The sequence below is a fragment of the Oculina patagonica genome, chromosome 7, assembly GCF_052425735.1.
Source record: "Oculina patagonica isolate OP01 chromosome 7, crgOcupat, whole genome shotgun sequence".
NCBI lineage: Eukaryota > Metazoa > Cnidaria > Anthozoa > Scleractinia > Oculinidae > Oculina > Oculina patagonica.
The window spans coordinates 22,373,303-22,386,959 of record NC_135764.1 but is presented as its reverse complement, the minus strand read 5'-3'; the positions used below and the strand labels follow the sequence as shown (position 1 = coordinate 22,386,959).

Here is a 13,657-nt window from a genome sequence, read left to right as displayed (position 1 = left end):
GACCAAACAAGCTCGAAGCTTTGAATCGTCGCTTCAATCTTGAGATCTTCGTTTTCTTCCGCGGTGATCGTCCTCTCTTCGATTTCTTCGGAAATGCGCATAGAGAGGATCATACATGTGACCATAGTTAACTATGTGACAACATGCACGTCGGTCAGGATCAGCGAGGTCCTTGTCGTAGAGCACGATTTTGACCTTTTTGCGATGTCACTAAGAATTGTATTAGCTCTCATGACTGGATGATGCAAGATACTGGGAGTCTAAAGAGTTTGCCTGCTTAGCTGGCAGGCGTAATCTGCTATCTGAGAGCCTTTTTAATGATATTGTAGTTATGAAAGACCACAAACTTTGCCAATCTACTGCCTCCGAGGTCAAGTAACCGCCATCAACTGCGCAACATGAGAGTCTTCAACACACCAGTCTGTAAGACGGACCGTTTTAAGAACTCTTTCAGTTTTCAAATTTTTATTTTTATTTTTAATAAACATTGCTTTTATACATTTTTATTACATTGTAACACGTAATTCAGTCATATTGACTGCCATGTGTTATTGTTTTAATTCAAATAAACGATTCTTCTTCTACGATTAAACGATAATTCAAAGGAAGTGTAAGGTTCTCGTAACCAAAAAGTGAATTCACTGTACATTACAAAGCACGCTAGGTATATCAAAGTTGGCAGATGAGCATTTGATTCAAGTAAGTCTGCTGTCTGACTTTATGCCTTGTGTGATTGGCCGTTTTTTTATACCAAAGAACGCACATTTGACGCATGTTCCGTTCAGACAGATAATGCGTCCTCTACTATAAAGGCCGGGATGTGGGGGACTCCCGTATGAAAGGGGGCGGGGATGCTCGTCGTCTCGCTAAGGTTTGTTAATTTTGGATTTTGGGTCTCACTTAGAGTTTTGCGGGCAAAACGAGCTAGAACGTCAATATTTTTAGCCATCAACGTCTTGTTTAGGGTTGTACATGAAGAAATATACAAAATATCAATTTTATTTTCAATACTTTGGTTTCTTTTAGGGATCACGAAAAGCTTCAGCCACGCCCTGATTGGTCTCTCAGTTAGGGGTTTAATTTAAAATTACCGACAAACATCCCCGCCCCTTTCATATGGGAGTCCCCATTCCGGGGGTATAAAGAAGCACAGAAGCCCTCAGAAGCACAAGACGCGTTATCCGTCTTGATGAAGTATAGTTCGTAGTTTATCTTTCAAGACACACTTTTAAACATATTATAGATTTCATCTAGATAAATAATGCTTTATACAAGGGAAAGCATTCAAGTCCGTTGCAAACGGCCGTGCATTTAAGGCCTGCTTAAAAGTATGGTTACCTTGGCAACAATGCGGAAACCGCTAGAACGATGGGACCCATCGTTCTAGGGGTTTCATTTCCGCCGGAAATGAAAGCCCGGATAATAAATGGGTATTCAGAGTAAAATTTAAAGTTGGGATACCCTGCCACTCGGGACAACTTTTTAAGGATCGAAAATAACATTCCGAGTTTGTAAAACCAGTAAAAGGTTTTGCCCCAGTTAGTAGGCATGAATAGATTGTGCTAGTAAATTCAGAAAAAGTTGCTTCACAATATACCCAGAAGTTGCTCTAAAGTTGCTCAAATATCAAAAAGTTGCCACCAAAATTTAGAAAAGTTGCTTGCTCTCTAGAGTCGTTTTGTTTTAGATAAATACTCAAAACGTGTATGTTTGTTCGTTGCCGTTTAAACATTTTCATTAAATATTCTTACAATCATTAAAAGAGGCCAAAAAGCCATTGTTATATGAGAAATAAAAATACTTTGTTGTAATCAATATACTCTTTAAACTCAACTTAATTTCAACACAGGGCACAGAGGAGTCAAGTTTGTCCGCAGTTCAAAATCTCTACCGTGCAAAATGACCTTCAAAAGCCTTTCAAAGCGATCGTGTAAGCCGTACGTGATACAGCGCCGTCATGCGAGACTTGTTTACAGATGGTCTGGTCTGGTAATATCGTATTCGTACCCTCATGCGACATCCGCAGACAGCAATGTTTGTTTCGTCCCAGGCGACCATTGTCAGAATACGATATCACCAGACGATCTGCAAACAAGTATCGCATGACGGTGTTTGTATCACGTACGCTTACATGCACGATCGCTTTGCTTTGAAGGTCGTTTTGCACAGTAGAGATTTTGAATTGCGGACAAACTTGACTCCTCTGTGCCCTGTGATTTCAATAATAGATAAAAAATAAAATACAAAAAAAATTAAAAAATGAAAATAAAATTAAAAAAAAGATAAAAAAAGATAAAAATCCTTCGAAATGAAACGACCTTTTATGGTTTGGATCGGTTTCATATCAATTTTTTGCTCAATAGTTGCCAAGGAAGGCAAAAGTTGCCCTAGGTTGCTGGTATTACAAAAAGTTGCTCAAAACGCTAAAAGTTGCTCAAAAGTTGCCGAGCACAATCTATTTATGCCTACCAGTTAGGCGAGTTGCCTCTAGCAGAGCGTTTTCAAGGTAGCTACATCCTGGCGCCAGGCGGGGTAACCTTAGAGCTCAACAAGAGTTGTTACTCGTCCTAGAGTAACCAAGCTGCCTTGTTAACACATTGATCGATGAAGATTAAAATCGAGGAAATGTTCAACTGCTACGGTAACCCTTGCGCTAGGGTTACCCCTTCTGCTTTCAAACAGGGCCTAACTCTGTATTTACTCCCTAGGATGAGACAGGCCCAGCCAGGGGGGGTAGTGGGATACCAACATACCCCATTTTTACCCCCTGAGATACCAAAATACCTGAAAACTGCAAAAACGTTGATACCAAATACCTAAAATTATTAAATCTGATAACAAAGGCTGATTCAACTAGCGGACAGACAATTATTTGTTTGGGGGGAGGGATCCATTTTTTAGTGGCCTTGCTTGGTTATTTTTGCATAGAACTTAAAAACAAAACGTGTCATTTTCCTCTTTTTTAAATGTTTGCAGTGAGCAGCACCTGCATGAACTACTTTGTGAACATTTTTGTCTACTATGTGTTTCGTGTGACCAGTGCTCACCTCACATCTTGGCTGACTATCTATTGTCATCAAACTATCAATTTTCTCCTTCTCATGTCTGCAATAATTTATTTAAGCCTTTTTGCTCTTGCAAACAACTTTTTTCAGGATTTTTGTTCCCTTCCCCATCTCCAAAAAAATAATAGTCCAACCCTAATTAATTGCTTTGCCAAAGTCAAAACCACCTTTCATGACCACTCACAGCATGCACTCATATGCGGATGTAGTGACGCAATAACTGCAGATTTGTCATGATTTTTTTAAATGTGATACAAGCAATGAGGATAAGACACTTCAAAAAAATCATAAAAAACAACATTTACGCTTATCTACAGAATACCAAAAGTTCAGGAAAAACAAAATACTTAATACCCGTATTTCAGCGAAAAGATACCGAATACCTTGGTTAAAAACACCCAAGATACCGTATACCCAAAACCCCTGGCCGGACCTGATGAGAATGCAATAATAACTATATGTCGGCTCAGTTGGAGAGCCGGAGGAGGAGGGACCAGTTAAAAATGGCAAGGGTATTTGTTGTGTCTTTTCAATGTTAAAATTTGTCCAAATTTTACCGATTAAGCCTGGTTTTCACTAGCAACGCAAACACAAGGACAAGAGTAGGTAGTGAAAACGTTAACAAATGTCGACATTGGCATAAAAACAAGCATAAGATCACGATGTCTACTAGTTACAAGGCTCAAATGCTTAGGTGCGGGGGAATCTGAAACGAGTGTTTTAACTGGGTAGACAAGGCCAGATGTCGTAAATTTCCCTGTGCTTATGCAGTGTCTCGGTTAGCCGGGCTGGCTCGATTTGCTGAGTTCTCGGTACGCTGTCAAACGCAACAAAGATTAATTTTGCGATTACATGACAACCAGGCCAGCCCGGCCGGTTAGCCGAGATCCCGGTATCGCGATGCCGGGATCCCGGCTAGCCGGGATGAAAATTTTCCCTGTAATCGCGTTCACCCAGCCAGCCCAGCTTGCCACTTGTGTCCAGGATTGAACTCAGGTATTGTTTCATGTTTGACTGTGTTATTTAACATTTCCATATTACTTCATATTTGACAGAATTTGGTGTGTTTGGGTGAACTTTCATTAATGAGGACACTTTGTGATGCCTGTCATGAGAAACGTGCATCTCATTAGCATTCAATCCTGATCTACGGCTTGCCGGGCCAACATTAAATTTCTCTTTCAAGCATACTGCCGACCACAAAAATCAATATTCTTCTTCCTTAATAGGATGTAGATGCAGAACAACTCATGTAGTCGCTTAAGTGTAGAAAAAAACAACAACACATTGCTGAAAAAGGTCTTTTCTATTTCATCTTCCGTCTTCATGAAGCCTTGGAGAAAGTTCAAGGTAAAAACTCCCACTGCTTGAAAAGAAACGCCCCCTCTACAGACGCCGGTTCTTCTTCCTATTGCTAGCCCCGCCGGCTAAGAAGGCTAAGCGGATCTGGGGACGATGCAGTTCCCAGAATTCGTTTGATTCGCTGCTGTGAGCTTAGCCGAACCTTGACGTACTTCCGGCTGTCGCATATTTCGGCGGAGAGAAACGACAGCCGGAAATACGTCTGCGTGTGAGCTTAAGGTTTGTCGGAATAAAACACAAAAGCCCACGCGACAAAGACCGAAATGTAGTATGGGTAGAAGTAGAGAGCAACTGCACGTGCTGAATACTAATAATATGGCGACATGACAAACGCGAAGTTGCACGTTTTCTTTCTCTTCAGACATGTGGAAACAAGGTATTTTAAGCTGCGCTGATTTTTAGAAGAATTATCAAAACTCAAAGACATGCAACAGAAAAAGTGAAGCTACAGAAAAGGGCCTCCTGAAAGGAAAAACAAAATCTTCACGTGCAAAATAACAAACTTGAACATTTCCTTATCCGACAACCTTTCTCGAATTAGCTGTATTCAATTGTTATGTCGTCTTTCGACTCGTAAGCTGAAGTCATGAAATAACTTGCCATAAACATGCTTGCCAGTGTGAAGCAAAGAAGCCCAACAACCAAAAACTACTTGGTTTTTAGTTCCATTCTGTTCGCTGGCTATTTGTCTCCTTCGCAGCCGCTAAAAGAAGGTTTTCCGTTTTGAGGAAGCCTTCCTTGGTTAGCTTACGATCAATTCAATACTATTTTATGACCTTGACCTCTTTCAGATCTTTCAGTAGAATCAGGAAGATTCAAGAACGGCTCTTTCGGCCGCGTTTACCGTGTTTAATTAAACAGCCTTATTAACGCGTTTTAGCTTTTGGTGTGAATAAGGACATTAGCTCTTATAACTACATAAGTATCTACCTTAAGTTCATGGGTAAATTTGTAGTAAACTTACGTTGTCGCTTATAGGGCGTTGCCTGATATCCCTGCCCCACCAAGGCTGTGAAGGAGACTAAAGACATGAATGGAGCTAACCGGAAGTTATTCGACTCTCCGAAATTAGCCACAAAAAACGCTGTTAAATCCGATAGTATGTAAAAAAAAATGTAAAATGTAAATGTTGTTTTTTGTGGTCATGCACTTGTAGCTTCGAGATAGCTAGTTTACAGGCATGCCACTGAAACAGAGGAAACAAATTAAATTTAATACAACAAATTGTTTGAGCAATCTCTAAAACGTGAAGTGCATAAAATAAAATAAAATAAAAAAACTGGTTTTTAAAACCAATTTTTAATAAAATAAACACGTACACGAAAGTAAATCACACAGGAAATTAAGCTGACTCGTCCCCAGTCGTCTTCATACAGACGCGGCAAAGATACAGCGGAGGGAGAGACGGGTACCGAGAAAGGGAGATCATCCCCTGCTCCCCCACCTCGCGCGCGTGCTTCTCCCTTTGCCGCGTGCTATATGAAGACGACTGGGGACGAGTCAGGAAATTAAGTTCATCTCCCTACCACGTGACGCTTAGGTCACGCAAACGTTACACTGTCAGTCACTCTTGAAATTATCGCTATCTCCTCGCCGTTCCTTGCCAATTCGACTCTCAGTGGAAGTATCCGTACTGTGGTCTTGGCTATCAGTTAGGTTGATTACAGAGTTCAAAGCCGATAACAGAAAGAACAACTAAAAATCCAAGTGACATCACAGTTACGCCAAACGGTAGCGCGTCTGATTTGTCGCTGAAGATAACTTGTTCTACGTCTTGCCCCAGCGGGTCCTCACTGTAGACTGTGTAGTCGGAGCTCGGAGTCAGGAAATAACCTGTCAAACAGATGCCTCCCAATGTAAAGCAAAGAAGCCCAAACACAAAGCACTTGGTTGTTGGTTTCATTCTGTTTGCTGGCGGCTGCATGTAAGGCCGACCTGTTTTGAGAGAACATTCCTTGGTTAGCTTACTATCAATTTAATACTATTTTGCAACCTTTAATAAGAACTCCGTACCTTCGACTGTAAACTTTGGGTCTTTCGTTGGAATCAGGAAGAGCAGCTGTTTCGGTGAAACGAATGTACTCCTCAAGGATTTACTGAAGAGTTTGCGAACTCTATCCTCATTCGCCTCGCTTTCGTGTTCCCGTGTCAAAACGATACGATATCAATACGATATTTGCCTTTCTTCCGATATCGATATCGATGTTATGACGTAATTTCTGTCCTGACGTCATTTGTTTGTCACGTGACCATACAAAGGACAGACCTGGTATTATAAATGTTAGCCAAAAATGTTGATTTTTTGTCTTTTTTTGTGATCCAGTCCTGGCAAGAAAAATTCAAATATTGACAAGAACATCAATCTGTCTTGATTTAATAAAAGGTGTCTAAAGATTTTGACACAGCTCTAGTTCTAAAGACATATTTTTGCAAGAAGCTTTGCATGAATCGACTAGTTGTAGCTCATCTTTATGAACCAAAAAGACTGCATTGACGGCATTTTGTTCAAATCATGAATTCTACCAATTTAATTAACTTGTTTACAACATGAAATAACATCAAATGAAAACAAATTTTTAAAGCGCCGGAGCGAGAGATGGACTAAAGCTTTCTAAATCCATGCATGGTCTAAAATGAACTATCAGAAAGCATTTTACATCGACGATCGCTTCATTTTCAACGAATTCGGGATTAAAATAACTAAATAATTCACGACTCAGCGAGACCATTCGGTCATAGTTCATGTCAATTCACGGCCGGAAACCCCGCATATCGAATTGCTGCTGACTATCGAATCACAGGCCGCTCTGATTGCTAGCTTAGCCAAACGGCAAAATAATCATCAAATGAAGAGAATTCTACTCACATAAGGGTTTGAAGTGATTTCCTTTCGACCATCAGCTGCGCTCTTTGCAACCCCTCCATCTTATTCACAATGTAATACCCCGGATGTGGAAAAAATCGTTATAAAGGGAACCAATACCCCCGGACATTACAACAGAATTTTTCTAAGTCTCCAGCCAAGGAAGAGTTCAAGCCGAATATCGCCATGACCGCCTTCAAATCAGCCCTAAAGTCTAGTTCCGAGTCCTAGTTGATGTGGCTGAAGACCTTTGCCGTCTAAAGCAAGCACAACGCTATTTGTACCTAGCAAAACTGTACCGAGTTAAGAGTTCAACCCGTTAAAGCTTTGTTCTAAGGTACAATAACAGCCGACGCAAAACTTGCAAATCGTTAGACTTCCACCTTCATAGGACTTAATGATGTCCTCCGGCAAACTTCCTTTAGACAGCAAAATGAAAAACTAGATCACCTCTGTTCTACAAGTCAGCGCGCGCCATTAGAATTCAAAGTTCGGTAGATATGGCGAGTTGGAGCCTGGGTAAACTAACCAAAAGTAAATGGAAGGGGGGGGGGGGGGGTAGGTAGGTAGAAGGGATAAAAGCCATGAGTATAAAATTGAAAGCACTTCATTTCCACTGAAAGTAAGCCAAATAATCTCCCATGTCCTTAAAAGAAAAAAAAAAAAAAAAAAAAAATCTCAACCCCATTCAATTTTCTTGACAGCCAGACTGTAGCCACCTTTTATTAAATCAAGACAGCAATATTTGTTTGAGAAAAATTGCATTTTTAAACCTCAGGTGCTGACCAGAAGACCGCAGGCCCAGGTCACGTGTGCAGTATCGAAAACGTATCGAAAGTGCGATATTTTTTGAAAGTATCGATACTTTTCAAAATTGTCAAAATATCGGTGTATCGAATATTTGGTATCGAATATCGGCCCATCCTTAGCCGTTATGAATTCGGTAGCCTGTGTACAGCCGTCCCGCTCCCCGATTTTTTTGAGGGGAGCGGGACGGCTGTACACAGGCTATGAATTCGGTGTATTAAGAGAGAAGGTCATTCTAATGATTGTATTCCAAATATGGTTTCTCGAATTAGCCAATAACAATGGACCATATTCCTTCATGTCCTTCAAAGACAAACACTTCGCGCTTCCTGCTGACATATCTTTGATGTCATTAGGATTTTTAGTTGTTTAATTATCGTACTGCTCATGCGATCAATGTGCTTTATAGCCAAGATCACAGTCGAATTGGCAATGAACGGAGAAGAGATATTAGTTTCTCCGAACTAGCTGTAATTTAAAGTGCTCAGTGCATTGTTTTGCTATTAGGTTTATCGGAGATGGTGTTTCGTTACAAAAACAGGCGTCGCCTTTCTTGATTGAGTTTTGTTTGATTAAGATAAGTGATTAAAATCATGATTGACATTTGTTCAGACATTGATGAAAAGAGACATGTCATTGTATTGTAAGTCAGTTCAGCCGAATAGTTTCAGAAGTAACTACAGATTTTGTGCCGTCCTGTTACACGCTAACCAGAGTTTATAGAGAAGAGGCTAACCCGTTTTGGACCGTTTTGCTTTTATGAAGTATACGTCTGCTGTTAAGACCCGCCACAGAAGTAAGTTTGATTGTGCTTTCAAAGTTGAAGTGAATTTGGTGTACGAGTCTATCATTGTGTTTGCCCTGATTTCGAATTATGAATGTATTTCCCTTTAGATCGAATAACTACATATTAAAGATTGGATTTAATATTATACAGCATTTAGAGCAATGGCAAAGGGACACGGCAATTTGCAAAAAAGGCGAGTGCCATTCGGCGACGTCATCGCATCGCCGGAAGCGAGACCGGACAGAATTAGGCCAGTCAGTTGGACCGCTTGTTTACCAAATTACTGTATCTCCTAACCTATCAATCCATTGTCATGGTGCGAGAGTTGACTAAGGTCTATTTCGATTCGATTGATTTTTGTGGTTTCACAAATAATTTTACATGTCTCAAGTGCGAACGCGCCCACAAAAACCAAAATTTCGCAGTTACAAAATTTTCAATTTTTTTGTGAACACCAAACCAAATTTTTCGTCCTAGTGCGAACAGGCCCTTCCTAGTGCGAACAGGCCCTAAGGGCCTGTTCGCACTAGGACGAAAAATTTGGTTTGGTGTTTACAAAAAAATTGAAAATTTTGTAACTGCGAAATTTTGGTTTTTGTGGGCGCGTTCGCACTTGAGACATGTAAAATTATTTGTGAAACCACAAAAATCAATCGAATCGAAATAGAAACCATGTTTCGTGTGCGTTCCTTCAATTATTTCGTTTCAGTCAGGAAGAAACGTTCGAATGATTCGAAGCGCCTTCTTTTTGGAGGAACTGCTGCTGGGTAGCGAGTTGAGAATCGTAAACTTGCTGGCATGAACTGACAGTGCTGTGACCGTAACTTGTCCACCTGAGAGTCGCATTGATAGCCATATGTAGTTGAAGCAGAGTTGAACAACTGGATAGGATGCATTTGGTACAAACAAATAGGAATCGGTGTTTCTCTCCTCTATAATTCATCTCTTTTCGGCTACCGCTATAAAATAGCGGCGTAAACATTGATTTGCTTAGGATCAATTTTGACATTTGATGACCCGTTGAAGGGTATCTGTCAAGGAACAAAAGATTTTCTCGCCTGACAAAAAATTGTAGGCCTCCAAAGCTAGTCGACGGCGTGTTTGAAGTTTGGTAGCACTTGCGAAAATTTTGGTGGGTCACGAAAATCGTTCGCACTACAAATGGTTTCGCGTTGACAGATTTTTTTGCAAAACAAACAAAATTTCGCGTAGTGCGAACAGGCCCTAAAGCTGCAGTTGTTAAAGATAGATAGATAACCTTTATTTATCGTGTTTAAAAGGACGATAAATATTTAAGCTTCTAGCTTGTGGGGTCGTGTGGGAAAATAAAAATAACAAGTTTACTCAATATTTACATCTGTCTAAAATTTACAATTATTTACACTTGCTAAAATTAATTATTTCATGATGTGAATTTGAGCTGTGTCAATATATTTTAATATTAATAAAATGTCCGCCAGTTATGAACGTAATGTCGATGAATGGTTCCGAGTGCCCTCTCTCCTCCGCAGAGGTTCCAGACTGGGGGGCGTTCGTTGTAAAATCCGCTGGGTAAGGTAAGTGCAGGCGCAAAAGAACGATCCATTGAGCGGGGAACCTCTGCCAGAAGGTTGTCGTTTTCTCGAACATCCTTGTCGTTTTCTGGTACATTGATGAATTTCTAAGCCCTCACCGATTTTGGCAGCTTGAAACTTGGCAAAAATCAGCGGAAAGTGTGTTATTTCAAGTAGGGACCGTTATTTCTCCGAAACGTTATCATTTTTTCCGAAAAAAGCAAAAATCTCAGTATCCGAAGCCCCCCCCCCCCTGAAACTTGTGGGGAGTCGTGTGGGAAGTTTGTTGTTCTATGGAGGTCAAGCGTCAAAGAGTGGGGGAAGACTTCAAAAACTTGACTTTCCACTCGAGGAGATATCTGTTGATGGTAAATATACTTATTGTATTTCGTGCTTTTCGTCTTTAATTTCCTACATGTTGCATTTCGCTTTAAACATTTACCAGTTTAATGTCTTTGATCGTTTGATCGAGTAACACAACAACCACAATAACAACCACAAAGCAAGCATTATTAGTATTATTTCGTACAGAAAAAATGCCAGAGAGATAAGTGCATAGTTTCTACACAAGTTTTAGCAGCTATTTCTAAAGAAACAAAAATTTAAGCTTATGCTTCGATTGGTATCTTTAGATCGTACGGCAAAGAATTGAAACTTCGATCGCTTTCGATTGCCCACCTGAGAATCTGTTTACAGTCAACTGTCTCTAAGACAGACACCTTCGGGACCGGCCGCAGCTGTCCGTCTTAGAAAGGTGTCCGCTCTGTAGAGAGTTGAAGTAACACGACACCAGTAATTCTGAGATAATAAAGCTAAACCTTTGCACAATGCAACAAACCTTTGCTAACTGCAACAAGACTAAAATAATCAAAGGACCGTATTTGCTTGTTAAAGCAAAAATTGAGAGCTTCTACGCAAAACTGTAAAACTGTAAGTAGAAAACGACCTCTTTAGTGCCCATACACGTAAGCAGAAAAGTAATGTTTTTGGTTAGTAAGCTTGGTATACACGTATCCTTAGATCGCTGACTAACTTTGCTTTAGGTCAATACGAAGTTTGGAAGTATTTTCACTAATAAAACATGATAAAAAGCACTTCTCAAGTGTCCGTTAATGATTTCAAAGTGTCCATTGTCCGTCTTAGAGAGGTGTCCGTCTTATAGGGAGTTTGGTTACAGTAAAATGACTGAAAAACGGCAGGGACCGTCGCAAGGTGTCCGTCTCATGGAGGTGTCCGTAAAGAGAGAGTTGACTGTATACGTATCTAAATTTAACATTCTTCAAATGGATGCGTCAGTCAGTCATCTGATGCAAAATGTATCCTAATACAGTCATCTGATACAAAATGTATCCTAATACCGTCATCTGATGCAAAATGTATCCTAATACAGCCATCTGATGCAAAATGCATCCTGATTACAATCTTGAATTTAGCAAAAAACAACAGTTCGTTCTAAGAGTATTAAGGTGTGTGCTACGCCAGATACGAAAAACCACTAAAAACCACCCTTTAGAAGTGGCAAAAAATAAGTGGAAACGTATTCCTCGTCTAATGCAGCAGCACAAGACCCCCGAGGAAAGGGCAGTAAATAATCTAAAGCATTTTTCAATCTGAACAAACAACACTTTAAAGAAAAAAGAAAAGCAAGCGAAGACGAGGACTGACGACGTAGAATGACCTAAATCTCCCGCCAAAACCTATATATACCTAGACACCCAATAACAACCCGCGAACCTCTCAATCGTGCCGTCAGAATAGTAGTTTCTGTCTAATTCATTCATTCAAACGTCAGAAATTACATATTCTGACTACACTAACACGATCCTAATAGAGACAAAGAAAGGGAAAATTAATGAATAACCCAAAAATCAAGGAACTTAACACCCAAGTTCTACGGAAACAGCAATCAAGATTCCAAATTATCATCCACATAGCAAAACGAAGCGGAAACTGACTTCCACTGATCTGTTACTGCCTTTGCCTGTCCGCGAGACCTGCACTAGGGGCGGCGAAGGCGCCGCGTTCTCATAATGAAAGAATGCTAAACAAAGAAAAGCTTATAAAGCTACTCCTAAATAATTTCTAATACTTGAAAAACTCAATAGGCGTATTAACAGATACGAACATACGACGTAACTTTGGTTAGCAAGAACCGTAACGTAATCACTATTAAATATAAACAGGAAAACGTTCTACTTGTGTGAATTAAATAACGCCTGAAAATCTTTACAGGACAAGTGTTCACTGTTTGAACTTTCCGAAATAACTACTTGATTGCCTTAAAAGCTGATCCGTTTTAGAGACACGATTGACAACTTGAAAACCAATACCCTTGTTCTTGCAACTGCCAAAAGAATACACACATGGCCTAAATTGGGCAAATTGTCTAAAATTAAAAGATTCTGCTTCAGAAAGTTCTTTCGTCGAAGCGATAAAAGAATTAGATAAACTTCGGTAATTTCTTGACATTCTCTGTCTTTGTTATTCTTTGAACGCACGATTTCGGAGTTAAAATATTAGAAAGTATCTTTGTATCACTGCTATAAATTTCGCTGAAATCTCAGCCTCGTCAGGCATGTTCCGCCATCCTGGATTCTAGATGTTTTGGTACTCAGTGTATGATACACCAAGTGTCTTGGACAGTCCACCAACTTCACGTAAGGCCTCACACAGTGTGCCACATCATATTTCTCCTTCGTCAAGCACTACTCTAGGGAGTTTTACATAATTCCACTCCTTCTTCGTGTTGATGAGGGATCCCTTTGCCACTCGGTTGATTTTTACGCTCTCTGCGATTTGTCTTAACATGGCACCATTTCCATACACCCCAGTCACGGACATTTTGAATTCTTGCCGTTCCTTTTCATGTTTTTCTACGCAATGTTTCCATAATGCTGATTTATCGTCTTGTTTCTCTAAACCCTCTGTGTGCTCTATGCCTCTTGTATAGGCATTTCTGGCTGACTCACCAATGTACTCATCTTTGCATCCCTGGCATTCAATCTTGTACGTTACACCGTGTGCATTACATGGGCCTTTCCCAGCTTGTTTGCAGACCAGGCAGTCTTCTCTCCCACACCTTTGCCGTTTGAACGGATCGGACTTCTGTAGCGCTTCCTTCAGTGTCGTACCTGTTTTTTCTACCACCTTTATCCTATAACCCTGGTCTCTGATTTCTCTCTGGTACTCCTTCGGCAGCTGCGATCCAGGTGTCGCAGGC

The 13,657-nt window shown here is 40.3% G+C and overlaps 1 long non-coding RNA gene across 1 annotated transcript; it reads right to left on the bottom strand.

Annotated features, from left to right (window-relative positions):
• Window positions 1-5,753: 5,753 nt before the first annotated feature.
• Window positions 5,754-6,551, bottom strand: LOC144659128 (uncharacterized). Its single transcript, XR_013571863.1, has 2 exons — window positions 6,441-6,551; window positions 5,754-6,362 (listed from the first exon to the last, which is right to left on the bottom strand). It is a non-coding gene; the product is annotated as an uncharacterized LOC144659128 (long non-coding RNA).
• Window positions 6,552-13,657: the final 7,106 nt, after the last annotated feature.